Below are 20,063 nucleotides of genomic sequence, written 5' to 3' on the forward strand. Positions count from 1 at the left end.
TACAGTTGAAGTGTTGTTTAAATTGGATATGTGAGAATGTGCAGACAGCTTGGATAAAATTCTTCCATTCTCCCTTGCCTCCATGCATCTCACATAGAGCCAGCTGTTCTTTTAAGACCAAAAAAAAAAAAAAAAAAAAATTCCAGAGGACACAGCTGCTCAGATTTGCCAAGGCTGGTTTAATCATTACAGTAAGTACTCTATCACCCAGGACCCCTGCGATGTTTATGGACATTTAGGGCAATGTGCATCACAATCTGTTAGTCATTCCCATGGCCAGTGGCAAGTGAGCAACAAGGCCGTCAGGAACAAAAAAAAAATTCCCCACAACATAGCAGGTGATTAAGTGTATCCTACTGAAGAAGGATCGATAGCTAAAAACAGTACACAATACAACCCATGGCCTTGATTGTGCAAATATGTCTCCCTTAATAGCAGCTTAGAGTGCAATACATGACTAGTTTGGAAATGCAGTACGTATTGCACTCTTACCTCCAGTATAATTTCTGTGTTCAATTATTAAGTGCCTTAACAGTTTCCCCTATCTGTTTCTAATGCTCATGTGTCATCAGTCATTGCAGTACATAATTGTTATGGTGTTTGGAAAGGTGGTGCTGGGAAGGAGCCAGGTGAACCTCCATGAACCAGACCTTCCTTCTACCCTTGGGTCACCAAGTCACAATTTTCTGGTTGCTTCCAAAGGCTATGTTTCATGGCTTACCCCCAGACTGGGGCTTGCTTGGTAGCTAGCAGCCTGGCTTTGGACTACCTGTTGGAAGGAGGAAGCATCCTCCTGCTTCCTTGAGCTGAAGAAGTCTAAAGGAGATGGGTCTAAAGGAGTCTAAAGGAGATGAGTTCTCCATGTAGCAGAACTTCATGCAGCAGAACAAATTTTATCTCCACCAGTTAGCGTGCCAAGGCAGCTCAGTCAGCCTGTGTATGATCCTTCCTATAAACACTTTCAGATGGGAAGTGGCAACATAGCTTAACATGGCACCAGATGAAGGACTAGAAGTTTTCCAGTGCCAGAAGCCACATGAAGTGTATTCCCCATACAAAAAGACCAAATTTTCAAGAATTTCCAGATCAGTGTAAAAGATGTCTATGTTGGGATACTCTAGTCTATGACAATGGAGTAACAGTTGTGCTTGATTGGGTAATTAGATTGCCATCTGGGGAAGTTAAAGAGCATGCTAAAAGTCTAGCAGTTCAAGCCTACCCCTGCCACCCCGTAGCGTGGAGTGGCATTTAACTTGGCACCTGAATGCCACTAATGTAAACTTATCTTCCCCAGACAAGTAAAGAAGCACCTGTTTTAGATGCATTCAGGCACCCCATTACAAATCATTCTCTTCACCAATGGTCTTTAATGGCCATTGTATGATTTGCTGCTATAGTTATGTTTTGGTTTTCATGACACTGGCTATTTTTGCTGCTTTTAGTTGCTGTTGCTTATTTTTCTTCCTTTGTTTTATGATGGTATCAATTCAATTCCGAGTAATTTTGTTTCATGTTTTTATGAATGTTGTGAAATGCTTTGCCGACAGTATAAAGGACAAAGAACACATGCTTTAAAATTCACTGTTCTTTTTTTTTTTCCTTTTGCAATTTAATCTAGAATAGAGCCAAGAAGAGGCCTTTAAACTTGCTGTGAATTTTGCCTCCCCTGCAACTTCCAAATGAACAAAAAACAAAACAAAACTGAACAAAAACTTGAAATGGCATTCCTGCTAGCTAATGGAAATGATCAAGATTAAGTGCAGTGCAAAAGAATTCTTAAAATATGATGGTGCCTGGAATGCACCTTTAATATATTAATTGTCTTGCCAAAACTGGGACATGGTTCAGAGGAAGAATGCACTGCTACTGCTACCACCATTCTCCTGTAAATGGAGAGCCAAGGTGGTATAGTGGTTTGGGAGGTGGACTTAGACCTGGAAGATCCAGGTTCAAATCCCCCCTCAGCCATGAAGCTTCCTGGGTGTCCTTGGGCCAGTCACTTTCTCAGTGTTGCTGTGAGGACAGAAGGAGGGGAGCAGCCCTGATCTCTTTGGAGGAAGGGTGGCATAGAAATGTGAAAAATAAACAGAGTTTGGAGCTTTGGAGAAAAGTTGTCCAGAAGACTTCTGATTGGGCCCATCAGAGGTGCCACTGAGGGGTGCAAGTCAAACCTGGCCCTGTTGGGGGGGGGGAGTAACCTGGAGCTGAGCCCTACCAAAATCTGGGGCTGGCCCAAGTTTCTACATAATAAGGAGCTGTGGTTTGTGGTGCATATGGAATCTTTCATTCCTTTTTCTTTATCACATGAGGAGAGGAATGGGGCAATCTTGTCAATCTATGATTCTCTATGCTGTTCACATTGTGCTGAGCTATGGTGGAGCATTATGTCTCAGCCGGGCCTAGAAAGGCTGAAAATTATTGTCTGTTAATGGCTGAAAAAAAAACTGGTTTTCTGTAGCAGGAAAGTTGGTTGATTTGAAGGAAAACATGTACTATCTGGGACTGTAGAAACGTCAGAATGACATTTGCTTAGTGTGTACTTTGCAAATAAACAGTGTTGTTTTTTTTAAAATTCATTTTCAACCAGCTATGTATTATCTGTGGCACCCTTCTGTTTTATTCCTATATAAATATGGTGATGTCTGATTAGTAGTTCGTTTTTCTGACCACAAAGCTTAGACTTTTCCCGATCTGTGTGTCTTAAAGATAGCTATAAAGAAAATGAGAAAGTGATGTTGCTGCAGGCAGGGAAGTAGCAGGAGATCTCATTTTGATGATATTCAGGCACAGGCATTCGTCACTTAGCAGAGACAAATATGTACCGACCAAAATTGCATAACTCTTGGATAGAGCTGGAACTGTGGGCACTACCAACTGTCTTGTGCCAGCGGTACTTACTGAAAAGATGTTCTCATAAAAGTATGCTGAAGGCAGTGACGTCTCTGTTTTCTTGACCTCCAGAACATGCGTCAAAGCTCAGTACTATTAATTGCATGTATTAGCTTTAGTGCTTCCTGAGTCATGTGGTGGACCACTGTGAGATACAGGAAGCTGAAGTCGATGGGCTTTTGGCCTGATTCAGTGGGGCTCTTCTTATAGTCTTACCTTTCCAGAAAATCAGAGGAAAGAACAACCCTGTAAAAGAAGAACAGTATAGTTCAGCTATCATACAGGTAGCAAAATTGTAGGCAACAGCCACCAGAGGAGTCCCTGATAGCCACATTTATGATGCTTCCTAATAGCTCCAATGTTTTTGTAATGTGTAATAATTAAAAACACATCTGTTACACAGGAGCCCTCATCGAGCTCCCTTTCAAAAAGAAAAGAAAAGACGTAGAGCAGTGTTTCTCAAACTGTGGGTTGGAACTCACTAGGTGCATCGTGAGCCAATTTCAGGTGGGTCCCCATTCATCTCAATATATTATTTTTAATATATTAGACTTGATGCTACCATGGTATGTGACTGCATTTGGGGAAATGTAACACATCTGTACTTTTAACAGGCTACTATGTATATACTTTTAACAAACTTTTAACAATGGGACTTACTCCTAGGTAAATGTGGATAGGATTGCTTGCCTAGAATTGTTAAAACTCTTCCTGCTTGATGATGTCACTTCCGGTCATGACATCACTTCTGGTGGGTCCTGACAGATTCTCATTCTAAAAAGTGGGTCCCAGTGTTAAAAGTTTGAGAACCACTGGTGTAGAGTGAATGACAGCATGGCTATCTATGTGCAGTAAGGTTACTTCTGAGCCATAACAAGTAGATCAGGCATTCTGCAGAGGCACTGCTCTTGATATCATCACCACGGTAATACTCCATGGCAGATAATAATTGCCTTCAATTGTACAGATGTTTCTCGCTTGATAGCAACAAGTCTGCCAGCTCGAGAGCACAACATGTAACTAGTATGGAAATGTTGTAACCCAGATTGTGATCTGAAATGTCCATGTGCAATTATCGTGCCCATAATTATTGACAGTCTCTCTGATATGCTTCTGATGCTTTCATTTAATTGTGTTGTTACATCATTGTGAGAACACATTAGACTGGGCAGAGACTGTTGCAGTTGGCGGATGCTGGTAACATTGTCATCATCAAAATTTCTCCCAAGAACTTAGAGTTCGGAGGGCTCAATCCTAACCAACTTTCCAGCGCCAAGATAAGGGCAATGCAGCTCCTTTATATATAGGAACAAATAACAAATATTTCCTTACCTTGAGGATGCCCCTGTGACTGCCACCCAACTGCAGGATGCAGCACATGCCCCATTGGCACAGCTATGTCAGTGTGGGAAAGTTGGTTAGGATTTGGGCTTTAATTACCTGGTTTTGTTTCTGAAGTGGAATGAATGCATTAGGAATTTTCCATTCTTTTTCCATTTCTGAATTATGTACAAGGGTTTGCAAACATGCAGTTTGAATACGTTCCCATTTCAGTTTGAATATGCTCCCAAACCTTGGTTACAGTGGAAATCCTGGTTAGAGCTGGTTAGCTACAATGCACACATGAAAGTAAACCATGGTAAGGGCAAGAAAGGAGAAGGAGGAATTTGCTCCAGGAACCCTATGCTGGTTTTTTGTCCCTTGTCTTTGAAAAAGGGCTTGCATAAGTATTATACACAAAGGTTAAATGGTGTATAGGTATTATACATGAAGGTTAAATTGTGATGGTGAGAGGGTCTTCTTAAGCAAAAAGGATTGGTGTCCATTTAGGTTTACATTGATAATGGGAGGTATAAAAATTCCATAATTGGAGCATTCGGGTAGCTGCAATTTAATTATCAAATTGAATAACATCTGACAATCGCATCAGAAAACTTGAGAGCATCCACCTTAATTTGGATTCGTGTTTTATTTCATCAGGCCTCTTTTAGAAGGAAGAATTCTTTTTTAAAAAAAAACAACCATGAAATCATTTTGAAGTCAGTCTCTATTTGAAGTCGTTTTCTGCAGCTCATCTTTCCTTCATTTAAATGACATGCATCTTGTGTTTGCATTATAATGACATGTCTCTACAGCACGCAATTACTGTCTTATTTAAGAGACTCTCACTGCTGGAGATAAGCTATAATCAAAACAGCAATGTCTGGGGCTGTCTAGCTGAAAGAATTGCCCAACACTTGACACAGTGTAATTTTGCCCTCGTTTATACCCCCCACAATGGTTGTGGGTTGTAAAACTTTGATCAACAGTGATGCAGCTATTGAAGCTTGAGAAACTGGAACATTTTGGGGAAAGAAAAATAACTAGGTTAGGAAACAGTCTTGCTTTTGCACAAAAAGGACTGAATAATTCACAAGGGGAAGTGGGCTATTAGGTGGAGCCGCTAGGCTTCATCTAATAGCACAGTTTGGGGCAGAGAGTATAGAGAGCTAGGATATGAGTGCCAGCACCCCTTTGGAGGCTGTGTTGCTTCCAGTGACTGTCAATCCCTTTGATGCGTTCCCCAGCCCCATTTCAGCAGTCGAAACTTTACCACTGCACCACTGATTTTGCCACATGCTGAGAGACAATCTGGTTGCTCTTGCCAAGAAAAACAGCTGCTTAGCATCTTGTGATGGACTTGCAAACTCATGAAAGCAGGAGATGGTGGCAGACTGGGGAGACAATTGATTGCACTTTGATTTAACACTGTGGCAAAATGGATCAAGCTGTCTCTAACTCATTAAAGAAGATTCACAAACTGATCCTACTGGGCCTCTGCACTGCCAGTTCTGGTGATGCAGCATGCTTTATAGCCATCACAAACAGCAATGCACCATAGAGCACAGCCTGGCTGCCGCTGCAAGAGGTGAGTGGCCGTGCCTGCATGACGGTGGCCACTGCGGGAGTGCCAGTAGTTGGCACAGGAGGTGGGCAGGGGAAGGAATGCAGAGGGATGAAATGGAGCGGAGACCAGGGCAGGGAAGAAAGCAGACTGAGGTCAGAAAGGCGACGGTATTGGCAGCAGTAGTGTCACTGACATCCTGTCCCCCTTCCTGGCCTTGATTCCGGGACTTGATTCCTGGAACTGGATATCCTGCAGGATGGCTTTGCACCATGTTAGTGATTGAGTATAGGACAAACAAATCAGAGTCACAAAGCAGTGTGTCTCTAGGGGGTGTGGGAGATGCAGGCTGCACCAGGTGACACGCACAGAGGGGGTGAGGCACACTAGTGATTAAAATCGTTGTTTCTAGGAAAAATACCATCATGTTATATACCATTTGATGTGTAATTTACAGCAGAGTGTAATGAGAAAAACCAGAGTGAAATATCTCCATTCTATCAAAAGTTATGGCCAAAAAACCAGAAAATAAAAATTGTTGAAATATCTATGTTCTATCAAAAGGTATAGCCAAAAAACCAGTGGGGTGGGGTAATGATGGCATCCTTCAGTCTCGGAAGACTATGGTATTGCACTCTGAATAGTGGTTCTGGAACAGAGTGTCCTCTCCAGTGCGCAAAGCCTGGTTTAAGTAGATATGGAGGATAGACTGTTACCCATGCAGCAAATCCCCCCTCTCCATGTTGCTGAAATGGTCCAATGGAAAGGCAGAGGCCAATACGGTTGGTTCCAGTGGCGTCGCAGGAGTTGCCAGAACGTGACTGTGTTCAGCCATGAACTGCCTCAGGGACTCTGGCTCCAAATTTTGCCTCGAGGTTGACTCCTGAAGTCTTTTCCATAACTGGATGTAGCCACAAGGCAGTGGAGGTTTGGGATCAGAGTTTTCCTTCTCTCAGATGAGCTGCCTTCCCAGGCTGATGAATTCCATCTACTCAGTGGCTGTTTAGTCGCCTCTTACGACAAGTACAGCCAAACTGAGGGCCTATTCTTATCCCCCAGCCCCCAGGGGGAATGCCCCAGGGGGAATGGTACAGCACCATACATCACCCTGCCCACTGCATGATAGGAGGTCCATAATGGGAGTGATGTTCTGGCCTCCCACACCAGATGATGCAAATCCTAGTGACACCACTGTCTCAAAGTAACCACAGTCTTATGAAGATAAACCTGGGAATGTATAAACAGTGCTAGGTAGAATCTTAAAAATCAGGTGGTAGCTGTACAGCATCACCAGTGGTGAGGGACTTCAGTGCCCTTCACATCTCTTTGCCTCTCCCCATGACTAGTGAAAGCAGAATGATGAACATTGCCCAAATAGCAAGTATATATTTGCATTAGTGGTGTCTCAAAATGTTTCCCTCATTTTGATCACCCAGCTGCAGGCAGCAAAAATGAAGGAGCATTTTTGGCAGCGAAGTGTGATGGGAGAATTTACCTGTACTTCTTCATTTTCTTTCCTAGAATGCCCCAGAAACAACATTATATCATGACTTATTCTGAGGGACATTCTGGGGAACCTGACAGCATTAGGTGACACATACCATTGCTTCTTGGAATGACCCTGATGCAGTTTTTCATGGGGCATTCTACAGAAAAATGATCATCACTGATCACAGCTGAGACAACTGCAAGTAAGTTCCCCAAATATGCAAAAGCAGTAAGGTAGTTTTAGCCCTTCTTTGCGCTCTCAAAATTTGAACTGAAAGTTATTTTGTGAGCAATAACTTTCAGCTTTCTCCTAATTTACAAAGATCACATAATTTAGCAGTGATTTTGGATTATGAATGATTTTGGATTAATGAATGGTGCAGAATATTTATTTCCTTTTCAGTAGAGTTTACGCACAGCTGTGGGTCAGCTACAAAAATTAATCTGCAAATAGCTGGGTATTTCTAGCCTCGATTTCAAGGTGCACAATTCATGTTTGACATAAGATGGTTGGCAACCTTCAGTCTCGAGAGACTATGGTATAAGCCTACAGCACCCAGTATTCCCAGGCGGTCTCCCATCCAAGTACTAACCAGGCCTGACCCTGCTTAGCTTCCAAGATCAGACGAGATTGGGCATGTGCAGGGTAACAGTTGCTGTCAAGCCCAAGCTGAATCCCAGTGGACATTAGGAGGATCACATGCCAACCTGTGGTTTGTGCTTATGATGTCAGGCAGTCCAATCCTAACCTGTGCTGGAGCAGGCAGTCCAAGTGACCTGGGCTCTATCCAGTGCAGGTTAGGAGGTGGCTGGAGGGCCACCTAGGGTAAGGGCATATTTTCCCCCTTATCTCATGTAGCACTCCGTTCACCCCCATGGGGCTACTTGGATTTGCACCAGCAAAATCCAAGCAGCTCATGTAAGGCTGCTTGGTCCAGGGAAGGTGGGTTAGGATATAACCTGTGCTGCCACAGCCAGTCCCACCCCTCTCCCAGGCCTGACCCGCCTCCCAGACTGTCCTCCCCTGTCCAAAAACATTCCCTCCCCACCCCTGTTCTGCCCTCCTCCCACCCCTTGCACCATCTGGGTTGGTGCAAACGTACCCTCACCTCTGCTGGATCTGGTATTGGCAGGCTGGTGCATGTCATTGAGCTGGACTATCCTGCTCACAAGTCATCGTGAATGTTCTTTATAATACATTCATGACACTTGTAGGCTGGTGTAGGGAACCTAAGTAGGGAGCCTAGGGAGTGCTTAGGATTGTGTTCTGGGTCAGACAACTGATGCTCTTTGTGCACAATGTAGCCAAGGCTGGAAAAGAACAGTGACAAAAAACACATTCAGATTAGTTGGTTGGACTCTTTTAGCCAGCATGCTCCGTAAAACTGTTCTGGCAATCTCCAGAAGCAATACCTTTGCTCCTATCTTCTCCTCAGACCATTTCTATCTTTTCTTCTGCACAACTGAAAATATTTAGGAAGATTTTTGAGGAATCAAGAATACAAGCCTGTGAATAAGCCATAGTTCCCTTAAGCCTAGGCCAAATACCTCCATAAAGCACAAATTAGAGAATAAAGTTCCACCAGGTGAAACTGGGCAAACAGGGATATACCCTAGAGTTGTTTATAACAAGGTGTTAAGATGAGCGACTTTGACAAACTGAAGGTTTGTTTAGTTAGTAGCTCCAGGCAAGTTTAAGCAAATGAGCAAATCAGGTTTATACAAGGAGACCAAAGTGATCTTGTAAGCAGGACTGTGGTCCTCACATAGGAACACAAGAGCACTGGAGTCTGCTCCCCAACAGACTGAGGCTGCAATCCTATACACACTTTCCTGGGAGTAAGCCTCATTGAAGTCAATGGAATTTCGTTCTGAATAGACAGGTCTAGGATTGGGCTGAGCTTATTATCAATAGCAAAATAATCCAGGAAGCTGCCCAGGGCCTTGCCATTATGTCTGTGAGAGGAACTGAGTCCCTGGTTGGAATCTACAGGCTACCGTTATCACTGTTTTGAAGCAAAAGTGTTAAGGGAGTCAGAAACACAGTTGGAAATAGCAGAGAAAGGGGTGTGTCCAAACCGCATGGAAGGCAGAGGCCTGGTATCAGAAATTGGCAAGAGAACTATGTACAGTCAGAGTTGTGTATACAAAACACAGTGAAAAGCCAAATCCGTGTTCTGTATTGATAAAAGCCAAAGTTTCTACTCTGCAAATGAAGCACATTTGTATACACCCAAAATGTTTTCTAAAATATTTATTTATTTATTTATTTGCAGATCACCATCAATGAGCATGATACTTAACACAGAATTTTTACATAGAATAATTCTCTTTCTGCTAATTGTTAAGAGAAGCGAGAAAATCCTATAGTATCCTATAAGAACATAAGAATATAAGAACAGCCCCGCTGGATCAGGCCATAGGCCCATCTAGTCCAGCTTCTTGTATCTCACACACCAAATGCCTCAGGGAGCACACTAGACAACAAGAGAATATACATCCTATCCTAGGCACAACTCTATGGAAAACCTGCTCAGTCACTCATGAGTCTTGCCAGGCAAAATCCATGAGTCTGCTAACAGATCTTCTCTTATGTGACCCTGCCTGATTTTACGATAATCATTGGAGGACCATTTCCAGATTTTCCCACATTTTGGTGATGAACAGAGAAAGGGTCTTTTCTGTTGTGGCACCTTGTTGGTGGAATGCAAACCACAAGGAAGTTTGCCTGGCCTCTGACTCTGTTGTCCCTTTTGTGCCTGGTGAAGACTTTTTTGTTTGCCTGAATCTTTAAAGATTAATGTTCTAGATCTGTCGTACGCTGGAGTTCCATCTGTGTTAGGAAGAGGGGCACTTCTCCATTGTTTGCTTGTAGCGCTGAAAATGTGAAGGCGAAACAGAAGCGAAGCACCAGCAGCAGGGATCGTTTTGAGAAACGGTGCTACATATTATCCGGTTTCTCAAACTGTTAGCAGACTGAAATAAGATCATGAAAAACAGTATGAATCATAGACAATCACAGCCAGAATTTGTTTGGCCTTCAGTCGTGAAAACATGCACGCACGAGCACATGCTCAAACCGTGGTGTCCAATTCTTGCAAGAAGGAGGTGGGGGAGAAAGACCCTTTCCCCTTCTAAATCATTGGAGAAAGTGTTCAAGGACAGTTTCTCCTTGCAAGAATGTGATCTTTGTCCCATGGCTGGTGTCTGTCTGCGAGCCACATACCAGGACCTTCGTATACAAGTGATGGTCATGTAATTTAATGCTGCCTGGGAGCTAGTGAATTAAGTTGCACAAGTTTCTTCTACAGGATGTAATTGAAACCAGGTCATTTATTCATCTCCGACTCATTAAAAAACAGAGAGAGAGAGAAAAAGATGAGCAGAAATCCAGTTCAGAGTGGTGTTCATTCATGTTTGCACTTGCACTCAGGGCTTGTTGAAGAAGCCGTATGCTGGGGTTTTTCATGGCCAAATAATTTAAATAGCTTCAACTCACTATGTAATAAGTAAACACAATAAATCAAACGAGGATTTGAAGGCAGAGCAGCTTGATAAGCAAGCCAGCCTCCACACTTACTTCCTGTTAATTCATTCCTGCTCACACGCTTGACTCCAGAAATGCCAATGGAAAGCACAGTGTGGTATCTCACTCGTGGTGCATCTGGCACACTTGATGTCAGTTGAGTCCACAGGGTGGGAGTCTGTAGCAGTCTAGCCATGGAAATATGTCTTCCCAGTCTCACTGTCTGAACTCATCATAGTAAAATAACATCGAAAGAATTGCATGTATGCGTGTCCCCAACAAAATGTGCGCTCAAGTTGAATTGCATGTGGAAACACACTAGTCTGGAGCATTGCTGAGAAAGATTTATGGGTTCTGGAATTTATGGGTTCTAATGGGTTCTGAGCTGTCTGACAGATCAGGAGAGAGATCTTGGAGTGGTGGTGGACAGGTTGATGAAAGTGTCGACCCAATGCGCAGCGGCAGTAAAGAAGGCCAATTCTATGCTTGGGATCATTAGAAAAGGTATTGAGAACAAAACGGCTAATATTATAATGCTGTTGTACAAATCGATGGTAAGGCCACACCTGGAGTATTGTGTCCAGTTCTGGTCGCTGCATCTCAAAAAGGATATAGTGGAAATGGAAAAGGTGCAAAAGAGCAACTAAGATTATTGCTGGGCTGGGGTACCTTTCTTATGAGGAAAGGCTACGGTATTTGGGCCTCTTCAGCCTAGAAAAGAGACGCCTGAGGGGGGACATGATTGAGACATACAAAATTATGCATGGGAAGGATAAAGTGAATAGAGAGATGCTCTTTACACTCTCACATAACACCAGAACCAGGGGACATCCACTAAAATTGAGTGTTGGGAGGGTTAGGACAGACAAAAGAAAATATTTCTTTACTCAGCATGTGGTCGGTCTGTGGAACTCCTTGCTGCAGGATGTGCTGATGGCATGTGACCTGGATGCTTTAAAAGGGGATTGGACAAGTTTCTGGAGGAAAAATCCATTATGGGTTACAAGCCATGATGTATATGTGCAACCTCCTGATTTTAGAAATGGGCTATGTCAGATGCAAGGGAGGGCACCAGGATGCAGGTCTCTTGTTATCTAGTGTGCTCCCTGGGGCATTTGTTGGGCCGCTGGACTAGATGGGCTATGGCCTGATCCAGTGGGGCTGTTCTTATGTTCTTATTTTTTATTGGGTGGGTTTGACTCTGCCACATAGAATCTGCTTCAAATGACTCCTTGTAGTGGCTCCTATTCAGCAACCCAATCTTATGTTGCATGTCACAGCAAGGTTTTGATTGTCTTCTCTCCTCCCACCCCAGATCTTTCAAGGGATATTATATTAGCAGTAAATGGAGAAAACCACCAGAACTGTGTGATGAGCTGCTGAATGTGCTCCTTATCTTGAGGGAATTGCCTCATGGAAGATTTAAAGCAAGGGTTGAGGCTGGTACAGAAGCTCTCTTCTGACATCCTGTTTCATCTTGAGAACTGGGAATTTATGAAGGGGCTTCTCAAGAAAGTTCACAAGAGCCCCATCCCACCAAAGATGCACACGATAGTCTCACCCCTGCTTTTCCCATGTGTTATCCATTGTTTATTTTTAAATAAATAGGAGCCCAATCTTGAGCTCAGTGTGCTGGCTTACTGCACCATCGCAAACATGCCATAAAGCAAGTTTGCGAGGGTTAAGGCCGACTAAGCGCCAGAGCTGGCCCTACAGGAGCCCACGCTGGGCCAGTGAGGGTGGGAGGCTGGCAGAGAGGTGAGGGGGTGTTTGGGAGGAGGCAGGGAGGAGAAGTTCTGGAATGGGGGAGGGAGGGGGAGGATAGGGGAAAGCATGATAGGGGAGGAAGCAGGATGGGAGGAGAGCAGGTCCCTGAGCCTCACGTCGGGTCGTGCACCCCAAAACGGTGCTTACCAATTCTGTGCCGGCTCAACAGCCACTGCAGAACTGAGTAGACTCCTTGTGGGACTACTTCCCTTACCCAAGGAAGTGGATAAAAGTCCCCTTCCCCCACAGGCTGCCCAGTTGCACTCAGGATGCCACAGCAGCCCCTGGGCAGCTCAGGATTGGCTGACTGTCACATAAATGGTGATGGCACCCTCTCTTAAGGAGGCATTTGTGAAACCTTTCCTGAGGAAGCCTCCTTGATCACTTTGTATTGGGGAGTTGCAGGCCCAGAGTCAATTTTCTTTTTTTGGTTGATGGGGTTGAGTGGGCAGTTAGTGGTACAGGTTATTAAACCATATATCAGCCTCAGGAAGAAACTACCATGGTGGAACATACAAACCAGGAGAAAGACAAGTGTGCTCCTCTTAATTCTCCTAGATCTCTCAGCAGCTTTGACAACTAGTGATCACATGGGCTGGCTAGTGGTTCGGTTCCTCCCTTGCAAGCATGTTCCAGAAAGCAGTGCTATATCTTGCTGCTGTATTGCATGGGAGTTGCCCTGTTGACTGTCACAACATTCTGCCTTATCTCCCAGGATCTTTAACATTGACTTGAAACCACCGGGTGAGGTCATGTGGTGAATTCCAACGAACTCAAGGTGATGTACAAGATCCCCCTTGCTGCCGCCTCACTGCCCGGCCCAGTCAAGAGAAGGTTTAGAGAATGGGCAATTCTTTTAAGATAGTTTGGGCAAAATGGAGTCACACTCTCTAGTAAGGGGACTTGCAGTGGGAAAATGCTTTTACATATTGCCCCCCCCCCAGCTCAAGTAGACTTCACCAGAAGAGACGTCCTACGTGCCAGCAATGTAAGGACTGAGGTGGTCCCATCTCAAGGAAAACAAGAACCTGGGTACCAAATAACCTCATTTGGGTGGTAGTACTGGCAGCCAGAGTGATATCTGTTTCAGTGCTGATGCCTTTTCCTCAGAAAGAGACATCAGGTGCACTCTGGTGAGGCTTTTCAATGAAAACACATTTATTCCACCTCACCTAAGCATCCTGCACTATCTGAAGTGATGTTTTTTTTGTTTTCTGTTGTCTGAATGGCTGGTGTTTGTATGAGATGTTTTCATTCAACTCTTTTTTTTACAAGTGTTATGATATTTTAATTTTCTGGTATAAACCACTTTAAGCACTGAGAGGTGAGAAAATGGCCTATGCATTTAAATGGAAACATATCATACATCAGTCAAGGTGAGATGGCACGGGGCAACCTTCTGCCTGTCCCCTTGCAATATCCACTTACAATATCCCCTAGCAAATGTCCACTTACAATATACCTCAAGTTGATGTTGTGCACAGGGAACACCTCAAAGTTCAGAATGGGCAGGCTAAACTCTGGCAGGTGAAGGAGCAATGATGAGAACAAGTTGTTCATGCCAAGATAAATTCATTTCATTACCACACCTCTTCCTGCCTCCAGTGTAATGCCTATAGGAGGGAGCACCTTACCAAGCGAGTTGGCCCTAGTGTGTGGAATGGGGCTTCAGGGCACAACAGAGCGCATCTCATATGACTGAAGTATAACATTCCAAGGTGATGAGATGTAAAATGCCATCTTTTCAGGTTTTAGAAAAGTAGAGTGAAGAAGCGTAGCGTCTAATATCCAGCATGTGTGACACTGTCTAGCATTGTCCATATTGCACCGTGATTTCTCCTTGTAATCATAAACTCTTCCTTTACTACATTGATCACATGGGATACTGACTCCTTGAGTAAGGAAAGCAGTTGGGTGGAAAATTAATGAGAAGGAAGCCAGGCAAAGGCATCAAAGCCCAAATTTGAACGCTTATTTGTGACAATTTATTACAACGCATTTCCATTAAAAAAACCGGAACTTATCCAAAATGGCACTTTAATTACTTTTCTTTATTGCATTGGACAATTTTGTGGACATCTTTCTCTCTGCCAAGAAACATTCATTCTGGAATTCCTGAGCTCTTGGAGCATGTTCCTCTTCCATTCAGCTTCTGGAAACTGTCATTGTGTTCAAGACAGATAGAAAACAGGAGGCATGTGGAGTTGATGCATGCAAGACACATGTTAGATAGTAGGGTTGCCCAGAATGGCACCTGGAGACTCTCTCTGTACAGTATCTTTAAATCCACCCATTAAATTGGGAAATAAAGTAGTTGTGGCCCTCCCACTCTTCCTTCCCCTGCTTCCAGTATCTATTGCACTTTCCCTTTTAGTCTAGTGCAACGGTTTTCAAACTCTCAGGGAGAGTTTGAGCCGCTCTAAGTTCTTGCAGGGGCGGGGGGAAGGCAGTGGAGCAATCCCCAGGATCGGGCCGCTCAGATTGGCTGCAGGGGCTTGAGTCCACTTACCCGAGCCTCCTGCAGCCTCCCGGGGGTGAGGGGAGCCCAGTGCGACCTTCTACAGGGCTACCCGCAGCTTCAGAAGTGAAACTGGGGCAATCACATTCCCGCTTTAGTGGAGGTGGGGCGTGATCGCTCCGCTTTCACTTTCAAAGCTGTGGGGAGCCCTGCAGAAGGTCGCGCAAGGCTCCCCGCACCCCCACGAGGCTGCAGGAGGCTCGGGTAAGTGGACCCCAGAGCCCCCCTGAGCAGCGCGATCCTGGGGATCGTGCTGCTGCCTCCTCCCTGCCTCCTGGCTGCCCCTGCCCCTTAAGGGGAAATAGGGCAGGGCCCACAGGCTGGGGCATCATGACACCCCAGTTTGAAAAACCCTGCTCAAGTGAGTAGCACAGCAGGACAAAGTAGAGGAAAAGTCCAGAAAAAGCATCTCTAATTGAGACAAACTGGTATTTCTATAACCCAACATCCCTAGTGCCACCTGAGAAATGCTCACATCTGCAGAGGGCAAGGTAGTAACCTTGGGAGGGAGGGAAACCTTGGGAGGGAGTACTGAGGGAGGGAATTTAACAGGAAAAACGCTAAGCTGGTGACAGAACAATTGGGAATAAATGATAATAGAAGGGCATCATGGATGTAGGGCTGCCCTGGATGCCGAGGGCCCCAATCCTATCCCCTGCCAGCAGCACTGATGCAGCCACACCAATAAGGCACAAACTCCATTCAGCAGTGTGTGGGGTGGCGTTGCGTGACCCAAAGGCAAATGGGAGCTGAAAAAAAATTCAGACATATCTTCACATAAGCCCTGGGGCCTTCCACAGATTTCCTCAGACATTTGCCACATCTTTTGGTGATGTATGTCCAAGGAGAGAAAATGGGAAGGAAGATTTGAAATGGAGGGAATAAGATCCAGCAAGCACCACTGCCACGGGATCCACCCCCTCCCAGCCTCAGATCCTCTCCCCTTCCCACCCACCCCCAATGCTGACTTACTGAGTCCAACATGCGTGGTGGGGTCTGGTGGCGAACCTGTGGCACTGCCACTTTTTACGGCAACACTCACAGAATGGCTGTTAATGAGACACTATGTGTGCCATCAGCAGCCATTTTACGACAACAGACTCTTCAGCTGTCATAGACCACCTCTTCCCAACAGCTCAGTCCTGGATAGTATTGGGCTGTTAGTCTAGGTTCCACTAACCCTCTTTGCCCGAAAGAAGGAATACGGTTTTGTGGAGAAAGCATATCTCATGCAGCTTGTAGGGGAAATTATAAAAAGGGCTCACCTATGCAACTAAGGAGGATGCCTTCACTCCATTCTATCCCACCCCACCATTCTTTCAGTAGTGCTGTGTGGAACCAGGAAAAGTTCAACCTCACCCCTGACTGAGATCTACATGCACTATCGCGTATGATACCCCCTGTGTCTTTTCCCTTAAGAAGCAGGTTTTTAGGCTTGACAATATCCCTCACACCAAAGTTGGTTATATAAACTTTCAGTTCAGAAATAATACTTATGAGCGTAGCCCTTTAACTGTTGTGTTGATACCAAAAAACTCATGTTTTTGCAGAGAAGCACACGGGAAGTGAATGCATGAAGATGTTTTTAATGAAGAGTTTCTTTTCATTTTAAATATATTTTCATTTTTTTCCAAAATTATATATATTTCCATTTTTTCCATCATTTTCTCTCATTTCTGGCAGGGGAAGATAAGTCATTTCAGATTTGACTCAAGAGATAAACTGGTCAGTGTGTTTTGGTGCTGGCAAGTCAGAAAGAAAGCCCCATTGCTGCCAATCCTCTAAAATGCAGTTAGGGGGGCTCACCCTTTCCCATAGGAACAATGAGGACAAAGTGATTGGTAGGCTAAGAATTTTGCAGCAATTTCAAGAAATCCAAAATGTCCAAAAGGTGCAAGTCCTAATTCTGATATGGGAAGGGTTAATAGCTCCTTAAAACTCACCACTGTACACAACCCATACAAAGTTAGCCCATCTGGGCTTACCATCTAAAAACAAGAAACTAAACCAAAAACTAAACCATTAAAAGGTTCTAGGAAAAAGCTAAAATCAATTAGACACAGTCTAGCTGAAATGAGTGAGTTGCAGGGCACTTTATGTTTTATGAGAGAGAGAATCCATTATACTAATATCAGCTGATAGAAGTACCACAAGCGAGGGACAGTAAACAGGGTGGGGGAGAAACATGAAGATCTGAAATAATGTGGGTTTAACAAGCAACAGAGAAAATTATTGAAAAAGCAGGAACTAGCAAGTGAATACATTGAAAATAGATAACATTTTAAATCATCCAGTGTAAAAAAAAGAAAGGTAACAAGCAAAAAAAATCGAGAAAAACATGTTCATAAATATGGTAGACAGCAGAATGTAAAACAAAAAGTTTGAGGTGGACTTGGTCAGTAGTGTAGCTAGGGGAATGGGTACCTGGGGCTGGGTACGTGTCACCCCCATGCTTGCCCAGTCACCCCCTCACCTGTATGTGTGAGACTCTGGCCCCAGAAACAGCTCCGTTTGGAGTCGTATAAGGCCAACTGCGGGCATGAGGGCCCACTTTGCTGTGTTTGCTGTGCAACAACCGTAAGTGCTGGCACTCCCTCCCCACAGCGGAAATGGTGGGAAACCGCCACTCCACCACAGGGGAGGGCATATACCCTGCCCAGCCCCAGCCTAGCAACGGTACTGGACTAGGTAAGACGGGCTAAAAGAGCATTACAATAACCCAACCACAACACAACAAAACAACGGCCCAATCCTATCCAGCACTGGCCTACAGTGTGCAGCCTCAGTGTCACAGTGTGCACTACAGGCATGGGCTTCTATGGGACCAGGCAACCTGGAAGATGTAAGTAAATAAATTATTTGGCCTACTCAGATCTACCTATCAGATCTGTTGTAGTATTGCGGACACTTTTCTACTGAAATCTGCCCCCAACCTGTCGCTAGCCTGATCCCAGCCCTGATCCACCATCAATATGCCCACCACCATCTTACCTGTTCTTGTGCCCCCCTCTGCTTCCCGCTGCTACTGATGTGGGGCTTACCGGCTTCCACATTGTTGGTAGCAAGCCACCCACTGTCAGAGTGGCTCAGGTGCAGTTGCAGACCTGCCATTAGGTCCGATGGGACAAATGCCCCAGGTGTGAGCCTCTAGGACTCTCCAGAAGCCTCTCTGAGGATCCCGACGGGGTCAGAAACTGTGCTTCTGATTTCCTGGAAGCACAGTTCATAGTGTCAGGGAACCTCAGAGAGGTTTTCCCGATGCAGGCTAAGGTCATGCAAGGCTCCGTGAGTCTCAGGTGAGCAGGAGGGGCGGATTTTTTTAGCAGGGAGAGGTGACAGCTCATGGGGCGGGCGCCATCGTGGACCTTTGCCCTGGGCGCAGGGCTGGGGAGGTCCACTGCTGCTTGGGTGATGGACTGTGAGATCCACCATTGTATTACAAGGATAGGATTTGGCTGTAAGACAGCAAATGAAACAAACAATGGAATCTGAGCTATGCTGGACAACTCAGAGTGACAAGAATTTTCATCAGATTGTATCTTTGGCTAAGAAAAGAAAAGGATGGAGACTAAGACCAAGATCTGCACCTTGAGGCAAAACAGACACGCTAACATCAATTGACAGAGGAACAGAAAGAATGGGAAAAGAAAAGTCCAGAACACCAACATAGGACATTTTGTCTTGGACTTATTTTGCTTCAAAGGAGGAGTAGATCACCAGGAAGACAAGATTAAAAGAAAACAAGAGCAAAAGAAAACAGCAAACTGGAGATGCAGAAAAATAGTGGCAAGAGAGACCTGATAATTAATATCAAAACAGAACTTAAAAATGAAGGACCTAAAATAGAACCTTGATGAAGCCCAGCTGAAGAAGAGAAACAATTTAACACTGAGTTAAAGCAGCAAGTAGAAAACCAAAACAAAACGGAATCATTAAAGGCAGGTTCAAACTAAGGGGGAAAAAAAAGAGGAGAATCATCCAGTGTAGCAAACATAAAAGTTATATCAAGGAGAAGAAAAGCAGACTGCTGTTTAGCCAGAGAAAAAATTAGTCAATGAAAATCATTTCCACCAAAAGGTAAGCCTGAAAAGCAAAGTTCTAAGGATCACTAAGAATGTATTGGGCAAGTCAGATTTAACACCCAGTTGTAACATGACCCCTTGTTTTTGTTTTCTCTAAACAGAGCCCAGAGGGGGGCTGAAATGGTGTGAAACCACAGTGAGGGGCAGCAGGGCTTTAATGCTTTCCATCCCCATCACAGCCCCAACATAGTTAAAAAAAAATTAAAAATCTCTTATTGGAAGACAATGGAAGAATCCCCCCCTTCCAAAAAAAAAAAAAATGTATGGGGTGGGGCACAATCAGGGTAGAAACTGCAGTGGATGCAAAGAGCTAAAGTCTCCCTTCTCCAGTAGTGTTCCGGGGGGAGGGCAGTACTAAGTTTTTCAGATTCCTCAACACGCCATGTAAGTGGCTGCTGCCCCTCACTTCCACATTGCTCTTGCTCTGAAAGCCAGGGAGAAGGCCCACTTACACAGCACACTGAGGTGCCTAGAAAACTTAGCGCTATTCACCCCCCCCCCCATTGCTAGTACCCTTCTCTGACATGGTTTCATGTTACTTTGGACCTCCTTTGGTTGTATATTTACGGGGGGATAGACCCTAAAGCAAAAGGCTGTGTTGCATGTTGGCAGCAACAATTGATTTGGCCCTGGACAAAAGGAAATCCAAACACAACTGAGAAACAAAAGAAAGGAGAGAAACTGGGCTATAATTCACCTAGTCTTAGGAGAAGAAGTGGGAGTAGGTTTTGAGGGAGGAAAAAGTTTGTTCAATGTCTGAGGTACGTTTACCAGTGGCAAACAAAAATAACTAAAAGAAGCAATGACTTAAAAAAAAAAACACAACTGGAACATTCGGTGGGGATGGAGGGAACGATCAAGAACCTTGGACCAGGTAGGCTTCACCCATAAGGTTTCACCCCAAATGCT

The 20,063-nt window shown here is 44.5% G+C and overlaps 1 pseudogene; it reads right to left on the bottom strand.

Annotated features, from left to right (window-relative positions):
- Window positions 1-7,805: 7,805 nt before the first annotated feature.
- LOC136643334 (5S ribosomal RNA) lies at window positions 7,806-7,922 on the bottom strand (annotated as a pseudogene).
- Window positions 7,923-20,063: the final 12,141 nt, after the last annotated feature.

This window comes from Tiliqua scincoides, chromosome 2, assembly GCF_035046505.1.
Source record: "Tiliqua scincoides isolate rTilSci1 chromosome 2, rTilSci1.hap2, whole genome shotgun sequence".
Lineage (NCBI taxonomy): Eukaryota > Metazoa > Chordata > Lepidosauria > Squamata > Scincidae > Tiliqua > Tiliqua scincoides.